This window comes from Vombatus ursinus, unplaced genomic scaffold, assembly GCF_900497805.2.
Source record: "Vombatus ursinus unplaced genomic scaffold, bare-nosed wombat genome assembly UNPS02014768.1, whole genome shotgun sequence".
Lineage (NCBI taxonomy): Eukaryota > Metazoa > Chordata > Mammalia > Diprotodontia > Vombatidae > Vombatus > Vombatus ursinus.
Window position 1 is genome coordinate 20528974 of NW_020954546.1, and position 15030 is coordinate 20544003.

At 46.0% G+C, this 15030-nt stretch overlaps 1 protein-coding gene across 1 annotated transcript in view; it reads right to left on the bottom strand.

The window, feature by feature from the left end:
- Positions 1-15030, bottom strand: part of ADORA2B (adenosine A2b receptor) — a 44909-nt gene that overhangs the window by 28577 nt on the left and 1302 nt on the right. The window lies entirely within an intron of this gene.

The window sequence follows — 15030 nt, forward strand, 5'->3', positions numbered from 1 at the left end:
CTACTATTCCTGCTGCTGCTGCTTCTATTGAAATCCCTTTCATAACTGAGTCAGGGATGGATGAGAATCTACAACATTACAGGGACCTTCCCAACCAATGAGATCCCAGGTCCACTTGAGTGTACTTTGTATTGACTTATTTTATGGGTATATTTTCATTATCTAAGCCTGACTCTCTTTCTTGCCCCATGGAATAGGTTCTGGCATTAAAACAACTCCCAAAGGCTCCTCCACAATGAGGGTGCTTATCGGTGCCCTTGAGGATATGACTCTATAAAGTAGGGGAAAGGTCCCTCCCATCTCTCCCCCCCCCCCCCCCCCCAGCTAGGACTGAGATTTCTAGACACCAGAAGAGCTGGAACGGACCTTAGAGACCACCCGATCCAATCCTCTGATTTGACAGATGAGGAAACAGGCCCTCAGACAAGTGACTTCTCCAAGATCCCACAGCTCATGAGTGACAGCATGGAGAGTCCAATCCAGGTCTTTCATTCCAGATCCAGCGTTTAATCCACGCACTATTTACTCTTCCCAGTGAACTTTCCACACCATTCAAGCACAGGGGGACAAATGACATTGGCCATAGGGAGGGCCCATTCCTCCTCCCCCTCTTCTAAGGGAGGAGATTCGTTTGCTAAGTCCTCAGTCCTTCTGGAGGCAGAGGGAGCCCCTTCCCTTGCTCTCAGGTGGCTTTTCATCTAAGATCATAACATGGGAAGGAGGTGAGAGAGAAAACAATGGAAATTTTTTAGCTTCAAAAGAAAATTTCCCTTCCTGGATACTGGTCCTCAGATTAGACATGTAATCTTTCCAGATGTTTTGAAGCCATAGGAGGGCTTGGGGAAGGGGCTGGGGAGGAGGAAGGGGAGGTTGAGAGAAGGGGAAATGCTCAGATTTATTTTCCCCAAAATTTCCACTCTGTCCCTTCCCCCATCCAAAAGGTCACTGGTAAAAGATCTGAATTCTCTTTGCTCATTTAAGACCATCAGGATAGGTTCTGTTGAATGTGGTTTTCTGACTTTAAAAAATTGTCACATTGATGCAGGGAAATTTAAAAACTAGAAATTGACAAGGGAAGTTGCCCTTTAAAAGTTTTCAGTTCTTTTACAAAGCAAAGTGAGAGATTTCCTCTAGAAGCCAGTTAATGAACCTTGAAAGGGAATCCAAAAAACCATCTACATTGGAGAAAACCTGGAAATTATCCATGTTCTCTGGTCTATGAATCCTCCTGACTGCTACAAAGGATCCAGAAAATATAAAAAGGGGTCAAGAAGATGGAGGGGGGATGTAACCTTCCTCAATTGAACTTGTGATTCTCAACTAAAAGTTAGAAGACCTTGGTTCTAATCCCACATATGCCATTTACAATGATGCCAGTGGGTCCCTGAACAAGCTACTGAAAGGAGTGTCCTGGGCCTCTGTTTCTGAGTATTCGAGCCATCCCTACCCTAGCTCTCAGGGTTATTGTTCACATCAACTGAGATTTCTATGCTGACAGCACTCTCTTACAGTAAAGGGTTTCTACAGAGATAAGATGTTTTTTACCTTTAATATTTCCTCATTAGTGACTTCGGCTTTGTCTGATCCTATCTTTTATCACCTTCAGAACTATGAAAGCTAAGGATGTTAGATAAACTTCTTTATCCTTTCAACTAATGATAACTGAGACTGGTCCACTACAAATTTCTGTGACATCATCTCAACTGTGCCCTCACTGCAGCCAGGCAATCCTTTTACACCTCCTTAATTGACTAGCTAGCATGGCTCTCCACAGTCGCTCTTCCAAACCTTTTCATCCCTCGTCATGCCTCCCCTGGCTCCCTCTCTCACTCTCACAGCTGAGGACCTTGCCTCATATCTCACTGAACAAAAAAAAGAGGCCAATTTGTTGAGAGCTCCCTCTTCTCCGCCTCTCCTCTCCCATCCCAGATGCCATCTGCCACTAACTCTTCCTAACTACTCCACGCACAAAAAATGAGCCTTCCATCCCAGGTAGCTATTGTCGCTTATCTGTCCCTGAGACGTCCGTCTGCAATCCACGCTCTGCTTCCTTTCCTCTCACTCTCTTCTTCACTCTCTACAGTCTGGCTTCTGGTACATCATTCAACTGAAATTGCTCCAGGGACATCCCAATTGTCAGATCTAATGGTCTTCCTCATCCTTGAGCTCTCTGCAGCCTGTCTCATCACTCTTCTCCTCAATACTCTCTTCTCTCTAGGTTTTCATGAGGCTACCCTGTCCTGGTTCTCTGCCTGCCTCAGTCTCTTTTGCTGGACCTTCATCCAGCTCAAGGCTGCTTATGACCAGGGCTCTGTCCTGGTCTTTTTCTCTTCTCCTTGTGATCTACACTATCTTCCTTGTGATCCTAGTAGCTCTCAGGGATCCAATTACATTCTCTACGAAGATGAATTTACTTATCCAAACCTAACCTCTATCCACATCTTTAGATGTGTACTTCCAACTGCCTATAAGAAATCTTGAACTGGATGTCCAGTAGATACGTTAAACTCACCATGTCCCAAACTGAACTCATTATCTTTCTGCTCAGACTCTTGCCTCTTCCTAACTTTCTTATTACTGGGGAGGTTACTACCAATGTCCCTGTCACCCAGGCTCACAAACCTAAGAGTCACCCTCAATCCCTCACTCTCTGTCACCTCCTTCTTAGTGAATTGGTATAAAAGTCCCCACATTTGTACCTTTGTAACATTCCTCATATGTGCCCCCACTTCTCTCCTCTGACACTTGTTACTACCCCAGTACAAAGTCCTCATCGCCTCATGCCTGGATCATTACAACAGGCTTTCGGTTGATTTCTCTCTGTGCCTCAACTAACTCCTGACCACCCTCCACTGGGTTGGCTCTCAAATTGATCTTCCCAAAGCACCCCATGTCACACATATACACTCACCCCAATTCAGTAAAGTTCAGTGGCTCCTTAAGACCACCAGGACCAAATAGAAAACCCTCTGTTTGGCATGTAAAGCTCTTATAACCTGGCCCCTTCCTACCTTCCTAGTTTCCTTATGCTTTACATCTTCTTCCTCCCCCCACCCCCATACCCTTGGATCTGACAACAGTCCTAGAACAAGCCATTCCAACTCCTGACTCCAGGCCTTTTCTTTGGCTCCCCCCCCCACACCTGGAATGTCTCCCACCCCACAATAATGAACATCTGGAGAGCGCTTGAAGGCTTACAAAGTGCTTTCTACATGTTATCCCATTTGATCCTACCATTACCCTCATTTTATAGACTTTGGAGTCAATGGACCCAGGTTCAAATTCTGCTTTCATGCCTGTGTGATTCTGGGATTTAGATCACAGATTTAGAGTTAGGATAGACCTTCATCTGGTCTGGCCCCCTCATTTTACACAGGAGGAAACCAAGGTCCAGACAGGTTAAGGCCTTGCCCAAGATAAAATGGCTGCTGAGGTTATCTGAGACAAAACTTAAACTCAGGTCTTCCTGACTCCAGGCCCAAGGCTCTGTGCACTGCACCACGTAACTGCCTTTACAAGATACCTAATGCAGTTCTGCGCTATACAGTATTGCAGAGTACTTTTCCAATGGAAGATTCTATTTTTTGGGGGGGGGAGGTGAGGCAATCCAACTTGCCCAAGGTCACACAGATACTGAGTGTCAAGTGTCTGAGGCCAGATTTTTTAACTTAGATCCTCCTGACTCAAGGGGCAGTGAAGACTCCAAAAGGACTGACTGGCTTGTAAATCAGTCAAATGCAAGGGCTTCACACACATCTGTCTTCGAATACAAGGAGGCTAATACCAGTATTCAGTCCAAGCCTGAAAAACAGGAACACATCCACAAGACCCAAAGTCAACAAGAGAAAATCTCTCCCCACAAAGAAAAATCAACAAAAGCAATCGGTGAATCTGCCCCCATCTCTTGCGAAAATGGACACCTTCCCAAAGAAAAGGTGGGCATGTGTTCTGTTCCAGCCCTTGAGAGAACTGAGAGTGTCCTCAGAATAAGGAATAATGAATAATAATAATATCACAGCTAATGTCACATAAATCTCACTGGACAGGCTCTAGAAATCAACTGATCCCAGATCGATCCCAGAAGGTGAGAGTTGTTAAGGGCCATCAGCTCCAACTGGCACCTGAAGAACCCCCTAATACAATGTACTCAACACATGGTTATCCAGCCTTTGTTGAAGACTGCTGATGTGGGGGAACTTCACAGCCACTGAGTCCAACCACCCATTCTACAGATGAAGAAACTAAGGCTAGAAAGGGGAAGTGATGTGCCCAGAGTAAGTGTCAGAGACAGGATTTGAACCCGTGTCTTGCTAGGTGACTTTGCTGCTACGCCTCAGCTGCACTGGAACTCCCCTTAGCACCTATGGCCTTGTCACCCTTCTCACATCCAGACACATGCTGCGTGACCTTGGGCAAGTCCTTAACCTGTCTGGGCCTCAGTTTCCTCATGTGTAAGATGAATAGGCTGGATTAGACTAGATAAAGGTCTAGTCTAACTCTAAATCTATGGTCCTACAGTGCCTTGCCTAAAGTCACACAGGCATAAAAGCAGGATTTGAACCCAGGTCCACTGACTCCAAAGTCCATGCACTACATGTCAAGGTCTTAATCTGAGGGAATCTCTGAACACCAATGAAATACATTGTGGCTTCTTCCAGCCTCATTAATAGCCCTTGGATGGCACAGACAGGAAGCAACCACTGTGGGCAGGGCAGTGGGGGCCATCTTCATGGATTAGGAAGCACTTTCACTGGGCCTTGAATGATGGGCAGGATTTTGATCATGGCAGGGAATGGGCACCCATTTCAGACAGTATGAATCAGAGGCCAGAAAGCCCCAGAGTAGGATGGATGCCAAGATAGGCATCCCGTATTAGTGGGAACTTACTACCCCATTGTTTATAATTAATTAGGTTATTAATATAATAACAATAAAGCATTATTTCCATAAAAGATGACAATAAAATCATTGCTGTTATTATTATTACTGTTAATAACAGTAAGGGCCTACAACGAGCCAGGCACTGTGCTAAATGATCTTTCTTTGTGAGATAAAGATGGAAACAGATGGAGACAGACGGAGACAGAGATGGAGAGAGGGAGAATTTCCTGGGAGTTCATTCAGTCAATTAACATTGATTAAGCACCTACTATGTGCCAGGTTAAGTGCTAGGGAAATAAAGAAAGGCAAAAGACAGTCCCTGCCCTGGAGGATCTCACTATTCCTATAGCAATGAAATCAGAGGTCAAGAAATGAATGAATGAATGAATGAATGAATGAATGGATGGATGAATGAATGCTGGCTTTTACAGACCATTTCAAGGCTCACAACATGACTGACATACATCGTTACTGTATCTGATGCCAATCACAACACCAAGGATGTAGAAGTCATCTGGTCACTTCAAGTGACTTGCCCAGGGCACATAGCTGGTGTCAGAGGTGGGATTAAACTCAGGTCTCTCCTGACTCCGAGCCCAGCACTCCTTCCACTAGGCCTGGTAAATGCTCCCTGTCTCCACCAAGGCCCACATGGCAACAGTTATAGTCAGTTTATTTGAACTGTATTCAAATTAATTTGAATATTCACCCCTTTTCCCCCCTGCCCTGGAAACCAAGAGCTTTCTGTATCTGACTAGGAAGCCTCAGAGACCAGAAACCATTCTTGGAAAATCACTGATGAAGCTGGCTATTTGCCCAAGCTGGCATAGACTGAGAGGTGGGGGGGGGGGGTGGCTCAGCATTCAGCTTCCTGTAGCCTCCTTTGAAGCAAACATTTAAAACATTTAAAAGTCACTTCAGCTCATGAGATTCTGATTGTTGTGTGAGGAAATGGCCGCAGACACTTCTGGATCACTTTATGAGCCAGCCAAGCAGTAGAGGACTGATCGGATCGTTGGAAAGGGTGTTTAAACAACACAAGATAATGTGTGAATTTCTATTTCCCCCAAATTGATTCACTCTCCTCCTCCATCATCCCCAACAAAGTCTCATTCCACTCTCCTTCTCCCCACTTATAAAACATTTTAGCAAGTTTCATATCAATTCCTTTCTTCAAAGACTCCAAAGAGAAACTTTGCCATTACTGTGCTCCTAGGGCACAGTTGAATGGTTCCGGGGCCATCTTCCCCCTCTACCCATCACCCTCTCTTATCAATGGCTACCATGGATCTAAAGTTTGAAGGATTAGGTCTCTTCAGACCTAATGACCTTCCCAGGGCTCTGGACAACAATCTTGAGTCGGGGATTCTTAACTTGGGATACGGGTCAGACCCACATGCAAATAACTGCACTATCATTTCAGTATAATCTGTTTCCTTTGCAATCCTATGTATTTTATTTTATGCATTTGAAAATGCTTTGAGAAGTCCAGGCTACCATAGGTTAAGGATCCCTGCTCTGGCAGACACACACTTGAAGAAGGGCCCCTTCCATGCCAGAACATCCCTAGATCAATGAAATTAGGCCTAGTATCCCTTTATAGTTTACAAAGTAAGTTTCTTATAACGACCCCGAGAAATACAGTTCATCAACGAGCATTTATTAAGTGCTTCCTATGTGCCAGGCACTAGTGCCATTTTACAGTGGGAGAAACTGAGACTCAGAAATGCAAAGGGATTTGCCTATGATTGCATTGCTAGCAAGTGCTGGAGGTGAGTTTTGAACTCAGCCTCTCCTGAATTCAAGTCAAGCATTCTAGCCAGTCGCTAGTGCTGGGAGAAGATACCCCAGAGCCTGCCCAGCCCCAGTCATGGGGCTGCACAAGGGATGTCTGAGCTCTTAGCCAAGAGGGCCCAGAAGGCTTAAGGAAATTTTAGAAAGGAAGAAGAATGGCCCCTTGAAATAAAGAATTAAAAAAAAGAAGAAATAATTAGCATTCATCTAGACCTTTAAAGTTGGCAGAGCACCTTCCATGTTATCTCACGCATCCTCAGAATAACTTTTTGGTTGTTTGATGCTATTACAATTCTCATTTTACAGAGGAAGAAACTGAGGCAGACAAAGATGAAGTGACCTGCCGGGGGTCACACAGCTAGAAAGTGTCTGAGGCCAGATTCATATGCAAATCTTCCTGACTTCAAGACCAACTCTCTACCCATTGTGCTACCTGGAGAATCATCTGAGAATCAGCAAACTGCCCAGCCTCATCCCACAGGAATTGGGGCCAACCCCCTGTCCCTCCCAGCACGCTGGGGGATACAAGAATAGGAGGTCAAAGTCATAGCCCGCTGTACTCCTAGGCTGCCCACCTCCAGAATAGCTGTGCCAAACTCAGTGGCCACTGCAACGAGGTTCCCCCTGACCCTCACGTCCTCCCTAAGGAGCCTGTCCCAGCATTTGCCCACCCTGGACAACTCCCCTGAACAGGACTTTGCATGCTTCCAGCCTTGCTCGTCCCAGATCCCAGAGAGCCTGCATTCTCTCTTTGGAAACAAATGCACTTCCTGTCTACTGTGTTTATTTCTGTGTCACAGCCAAAGAATGGATGAGAACAGCCACTGAGCCCCTCTTGGCAAACAATTAGCGAATTTACAAATCGGGACTCTGTTCCTGCTTCTGGTCTTTTTTTTTTTTCTTTCCTTTCTTTCTTTCTTTTCCTTTTTTTAAACTAGAAATCAGTTTCCTTGGACAAGACTCTAAGCCTTGCTTTCTATTCTTAGGATCTGAAAGAATTTGTGGGACCCTGAACTTGGTGACTTAAGAGCTGGCTTGGAGTCCAAGCCATGTGACTTCTGTGATGTAGATCTAGAGTCCCAGGGTAATAGGGTACTTGACCTCTCTTGGCCTCAGTTTCCCCATCTGTAAAATGAGGGGCTTATACTAGATGGTCCATAAGGGCCATTTCAGGTCTAGGTCTATGACCCCAGGACCTCTCTGGGCCTCAGTTCCCACATCTCAAGAATAAAGATAATACTTTAAATCACTGTCTTGTAGCTGGAAGTGACCTTAAAAGCACCTAATCCGACCCTCTCATTTTACAGATGGAGAAACTGAGTCCCAGGAAGGGTGAGGGACTTTCCCAAGGTCATGGAGACAGTAAATCAGCAGATTTGAATTCAAGTCCTAAGACTCCTAATTCAGCAAATTCTTTCCAGCACAACATTCAATGAACATTTATTAGGCACTTTCCATGTGCCAGGTACTAAGATTTCAAAGATCAAAACAAGCCAGTCCAGGCCCTCAGGGGGCTTACATTGTACTGAGAGGCTACAACACGGACACCCTAAATAAATGCCGAGTATATGTAAGTAGGATATTTCAAGAAGAAGAAAATACTAATGAACAGGAATCGGAAAAGGCCTTATTGCCAGAGCAGGCCCGTGAGCTGCATCCTGAGGGAAGAGAGGGCTTTTCAAAAGGCAGCTAGGAGGACATCCAGCTAAGGTCATGGGGGATAGTGGAACATCCTATAAGGGAAATGTTAGCAGGCCAGTCTGACTGTAATGGAGGATACATGAAGGAGAATAAGACAGGTGGGAGTCAGATTGCAGAAGGCTCCATATACAAGGTTGAGGATTTTATATTTTACCCTCGAGGCAAGAGGGAGCCACGGAAGCTTCTTGAGAAAAGGAGTGCCCACAGTCAAACCTACGTTAATTTAAGAAAGTCACTCTGGCAGCTGTGTGGATGGTAGATTAGAGATGGAAGAGAATGGGGACAGGCAGAAGGACCGTCCAAACAGGGGTGATGGGAGGACTGTGCTTTCTGTAGATGGGAAAGCCCACAACGAGTCATGGTGGACCAAGAGTCATCCTCAGAGGCAGGGAGAGCTGGGTTCCAGTCCCATCTCTGACACATACTATGTGACCTTAGACAAGTCCCTTAACCTGCCCCCCCCAGCTCTCTAAGACGCCACATTTCATAAGTGTTGGGGGTCTGAGCTGGTGGGGGAGACCTCCCTAGTTGTGTCCCCCCAACTAATGAAATCAAAGGTCCTTCCTTGCCCACCACCACTCCCCCCAAAATGGCACTTAAAAACGTGAGCTCTCAGTATTAAAGGACTGAATAAGTCTGTGACCTAGTCATATAAAATTTTTTTTTTAAATGAGAGGCAATCGGGATTAAGTGACTTGCCCAAGGTCACACAGCTTGTTAAGTATCTAAGGCTGCATTTGAACTCAGATCCTCCTGACTCCAGGGCTGGTGCTCTATGCACTGCACCACTCAGCCGCTCCCCCATTTTTTCTTTCTTTCTTTTTTTTTTTTTTTGTTTTGGAAGGCAATGTGGGTTGTGACTTGCTCAGGGTTACACAGCTAGTAAGTACCTCTAGGAGTCCCCAGATTTAGTCCTGAGTACCAGCAGGTCATATTTGAATCTAAACAAATGAATGACCCTGCCAAGACTCTAAGTCACAGGTTTCTTAATCTTCCTTACAAGAGGTGCAGAGCAGTGTTCAGGATCCTATGACTGGGGACCTCGTAGATCACCTCTGTCCAAGCCTTGCATTTTAGAGGCAGCTCAGACAGGGGGGATAAGAGAATTAGCCTTGGAATCGGGGAGACCTGAGTTCAAATGGAACCCCAGACACTGTCCAGATGTGAGATCCTGGGTAAGTCACATCATCTCTCTTGAGTTCAGTTTCTCTCATTTGTAAAATGAGAATAATAACTAGCCCCTATCTCGGGGGTCGTTGTGAGGAGCAGATGAGATTATGTTTGTAAAGTACTTTGTAGACCTTAGAGTGTTTATTATGATTGACATCATTATTATTATTACAAAAGAGGGAACTAAAACCCGAGAGGAGGGAGGTGATTTCCCAGAGGTCACACAGCCAGCTCAGTTAAGTCTTAGGCTTACCCACATCTTCAATTCACCTTAGGGGAAAAAAAATTGCAAGGAGATGGTGGGTCCAGGAAACTCCCCCTTTTTTTCTCCTCTCCAGAGCATCATTTCAAAGAGCCCTGAGAGCGAAAACAAAAGGCCTAAGCTTTTCTTTTTCAGAAGTGGAGAGGAAAGCCCAGAAATGTTTCCCGGTGGGCAGGCCTGACTGTCCCTCAGCATGGCTCCAGAGGCTGGCCATGAGGACAGCCTCAGCTCTGGCTGGGGGCACCTGCAGGCCAGCAGTTCCCTTTGGTAGATGTTGAGTTCCAGGGCCCTCACACTTCTGGGAGAGCCACAAAAGCCTGGAGATATGGCATCATCACCTGCCTCTGGATTTGGAGCCAGAAGCCCTGGGTTCAAATCCTATCTTGAACTTGTTCTCTGAATGACCTTGTCAAGTCACTTGATCTCTCTAGGGCTCAGTTTCCTAATCTATAAAGTGAAGGGATGGGCTAGGTGACCTCTAAGGTCTCTGCCAGCCCTAAGTAAATCATTCTAACAGACATCCAAGGGTGAGGGATGGAGAGAGAGGAGAAAAGGCAGACGAGGCAGGAACAATTCTAAATGAGCGAGTGGGGCCCCCTGTTCTGAGAGCCTCCTCCTCCCGGCCCCAGCCAAGAGCCAACGCCAGCATGCCCTGCCCAGGATGAGGAAGCCCAGTCCTTCTGCTCGCTGGCTCAGGCTGGTATGTGCAGGGCATGCTCACCGAGGACGAGCCCATGGAGAACAAGGAGGACAAGAAGGCACACGCCCTCAGCAGCAGAATTGCATCCCTGGGGGGAAATACCAGTCTGGTAAGGTTTTAGGGTGGCTCTCCATCTGGGCAGAGATGGATAGCAGTTCTCAAGGGAAAGCTGCTATGTGACCAGAATGGAGCCCAGGGCCAAGTCTCTGGGAGCGGGGTCAGATGGCATGAGGAGAAGGGAAAGGGGAAAGGGGTGGGGAGAAGAGAGTCTGGGAGAGGAGGGTGGAATGGGATGGGAGTGAGAAGGGAAGAGACCCAGAGAGAGAGAGAGAGCAGAGCAGCAGAATGGGTATAGGAGGGGGAGGGGAACTGACTGAAAACATTTATTAAGGGTGGGGGGAAGGAGATGGGCAGGTTTGTGTTAGATCTGAAGACTGAGGAACTGAGTTCAAATCCCATGTCTATCACTTCCTAACTATATAGTCTTAGAAAGACACTTAACCACTCTGGGCCTCAGTTTCCTCCTCTGTAAAAGGAGGGCACTGGGCTAGATGACCTCTAAGGTCCCTCCCATTTGATTCTAATCTACGAGCCTGAGAACCTGCTGAGTATAATGCTCTGCATTGGGTCTGGGAATCCAAAGACAAAAATGAAAAATGGCCCTTGTCTTCAAGGAGCTTATAGCCTACTGAATATATTATTATATATAGACAATAATAATTATAATTGTAAATGACAATAATATAGCTAGCATTTATGTAGGGCTTTACATTTTACAAAATGTTTTATATATTACCTCACTTGATTGTCACCGAAACCCTGTGAGGTGTCACTATTACCCCCATTTTACAGATGAGAAAATTGAGGGGGAGGGAGGTTAAGTGACTCATCCAGGGTCATGGAGCTAGTGAGTGACTGAGGCTGGATTCTAATTCTGGCCTTCCTGACTCCAAGTTTAGTTCCCTATTCACCATCCCTCTCAGCTGCCTCAGGTAAAGCAGCTGATTTGGGGAGAAAAGAACAACCAAAAGGAGAGAGGAAATGGGACAAAGAAAGAAGGAAAGGCTTCCTAGGCAAGAGGTGGCCCATGGGTTGGGTCTTGAAGGAAGCTCTGCCACCTGGGAGGGGAAGAAGGCAATGAGGGACAGCACTCCAGGCTTAGGCACTGGAGATGGAATGCTGATCTCTGGAAACATCTCAGAGGCCAGCCTGGTTGGAATATGGCATCCATAAGAGAAAGTCTGGAAACGGAGACTGAGGCTCAAAGCCTCTTCCCACCAGAAACCAAAAGCAACACCAGAGAACCCCAGGTCCATAGAGCTAGAACCTAGAAGCATCCTCTGAGGCCCTACAGCCCAATCCCCTCATTTTATAGACAAGGAAACTGAGGCCCAAGGATGTTAAGTGATTTGCCCAAAGTCACACAAGTGATGAAGCAGGTGGGTCCTCTGACTCCAATCCAACCCTTTTCCCACTATTAACCCTCTGGCAGGGAACACATCTTAATGCTTAGAACAAAGGCCTGGGAGACACCCATCATCCATCCTCATGGTGTCAGTAATGGCTCCAAGGGAAAGTTCAGAACATACCACCATATTCCAAACTCCATTGGGAATACTGGAGTTTTAATAGGAAGACCCAGAAACTCACTCCTCCCATCACAATCTGCTTTCCTGACTGCTGGGTCCCCTCCTAGGAACACAGTGAGCTTCCTTTCAGGTTCCCCCACAATACTGGGGGGTGACTCCATCCCCTGACCTTCCTTCTTTCTAAGCTACCAGGGTTGCTCCAAGCAAAAACATCCCCTGCTCTGATCCCACTTGGGAAAACCCAGAAAGGACCTGGAACCAAAGAAGAAAAAATAGAAAAAAAAACCCCAGTAGTTTCCCTTCCATTTTTGCTTTAAAAGATTGGATCCTCTCATGGTAATTCCCAATCTAACCCAAGAGGTAACCTGGTTTCATATCCACTAAGTCTGCCCACCTCTTGTGATGAAAAGAAACAAAGACCCCCCCCTTTTATTTTTTGCCCATTCTTCATTCAAAGGCACAACTGAGTGCTAGCAACTCAGAAACCCAGGGGTTTTCAGGGTACAAACCCAGGCAGCATGACAGATAGATACAGTATTGCTGGCCCTGGAGTCAGGAAGACCGAGTTCAAATCCAGACGCAGACCTCAGACTAGCTAGCTTTGTGACCTTGGGCAAGTCAAGGAGAAGAAAAAAATGGGGAGAATCAAATACCACCCTCATGGTTTCCATCAGTCTAGAACATGGACCCCTTTCACTGTGGCTGGGTGTCGGTGTAAATAAACCAGCTAAGCCCTAGGTAAGTAATCTATCTGTACCTGCTCTCTGCTGATGTATCCAGGGCACCACCATTTGGATGGAGGGAGAGAAAAGATGATATCATATCATTTCTACAGTTGGACAAGGGTTTCCTCGTAGGTCCCTTTCCAGAACCGAGAAGGACCTTTTTATACCACTCTCCCTTCTATAAAAGAAAAAGGATGCTTCTAGCACTTTTAAGTCAGCTATAAACATATTAGAAATACACAGTCTAATTACCCAGAGCCTGAGTGAGTACTCATTGGGTATGTCACCAAGAGGATATGTTTTTAGGTCCTGGTTGGACTAGGCATTGTTTCATTCCTTATATTTATGTCTCCAGTGCCTAGCACAGAGTTGACACTTTAAATAGATGTTAGATTGATGGCCACTGAAGGTCCTTCCAACTCTGACATTCTTTGATTTGCGTAACCCTGAAAATGTATGCCTCAGTCGGCAATTCAATCCCAGCAATTGTTTCTTTCCACTGCTCTAACATGAAGACATGCTGGGAAAGGAAAAGGATGAAAAAGCCTGTTTTCTTCACCACAAAATCCAAAGCCAGCTCAACCAGCAGATACATAAGCAAAGAGGCAGCAATGAGCACAGTCTAATGAGGGCTACGGCTGGATCAGAGGACTTGAGTTCAAATTCTGGATCTGCCATTTCATTAGCCGTGTGACATTGCCTTGGACAAGTCATTTCATTTGCCTTGGTCTCCCTTTGCTCATTGGTCAAATGACATCTTTGGACTCTGAAGTCTCTGAGGACAGAGCTACGTTTCTATGAGTAACTTAACATCCCTGGACCTGTTTCCTCATCTGTAAAATGGAAGGTTTGAACAGAATGGCCTCTGGGTTCTCTTCCAGTACTAAAGCTATGATCTCTCTCAGGGTCTCAGCTTCCTCCTTTGTTAAGAAAAAAAAAAAAAAAAGAGGACTTTGAGGTCTCATCCAACTGTGAATCTCTAATCCTAAAAGGGAGACAGGGAGAGGAAAGGGGGGAAAGGTGAACAGCAACTTAGGTGCCTGACCTGAATCAAATCCCTTCCCAGGGGGGAGGACATAAACCTATTCCTTGAGAGACTCAGGTTTCATTTAAGGAACTTCCCAGTTTTCAGCCTGAGTATGTGTGTGATTCCTTGAGTCAAAAGGTAAATAAAATTACAACATTCTATGCTACCCACCCACAGGGGTATACTTTTCTGAGAAAACAGGGCAGGCCACCAGTTTGGGCTGTCCCTTCTCTTTGGCATAATTGAAGTCGAACACCCAAGACCAGACTGAGCTAGGATTGGGCAGGAGAGATAAGTCCTGATAAGGGGATAGTGACCAGAGCTCACTTAAGCATTCCCCCACAAGGCTGGCCATAGCTGCTGTGGATACTGGCTCTTCCTTCTCCTAAGCAGCCCTCTGCTTATCTCCTCAGCCCCACAATATGACTCATCAGTAGCCACCCTGGTGGCCTTTGATGGTCAAAGTCTCCTCACCACAGGGCACCCTCACTCCACCCACAGACTCAGCCCTAGTGGCCGTATCAGGGTACCCTCACCACCCAACACAGTGGTCACCGAGGACCAAAGGACAGTCTCAGAACTGAGGAGTCTTGCCAGGTGGGGACCAGGTATCTGATGGCAAACAGAAGTGAGCACCTGCACAGGGATGACCCTCCTCCCTCTCCCCACACAGAGATGCATCGCTTTAGAGCTAGAAGGGACATCTAAGCAACCCTCTCATTTTACAGATGAGGAAACTGAGGCCAGAGAGATAAAGTGATTTTGCCTAAGTAGTTATCTGCAGAGGCAAAGCTTGAACCTAGATCTGGTGGCACCAAATAATTGGTATCAAATTACTGTGAAAACAAGTGCAGACTCTGGTATCAGTGGCTCTGGGTTTAAACCCAGCTTCTGATGTTTCCCACCTGTGTGACCTTGGGCAAGTCATTTTACAACCTGGGCCTTTCCATTCTATAAAATTAGAGAGTTGGACAATGGTCATTTCTAATCCAAAATTTCTGATCCTGTGACCCGAATATCACAAAATCCCACAATTTTGCCTCAGTTTCCTACTCTGCAAATAGCACCTACCTCAGAGGGCAATTGTGAGGCTCAGATGGTAGATAATATATGGAAAGCACTTTGCAAACCTGAAGTAGTAGTAGTAGTAGTAGTAGTAGTAGTAGTAGTAGTAGTAGTAG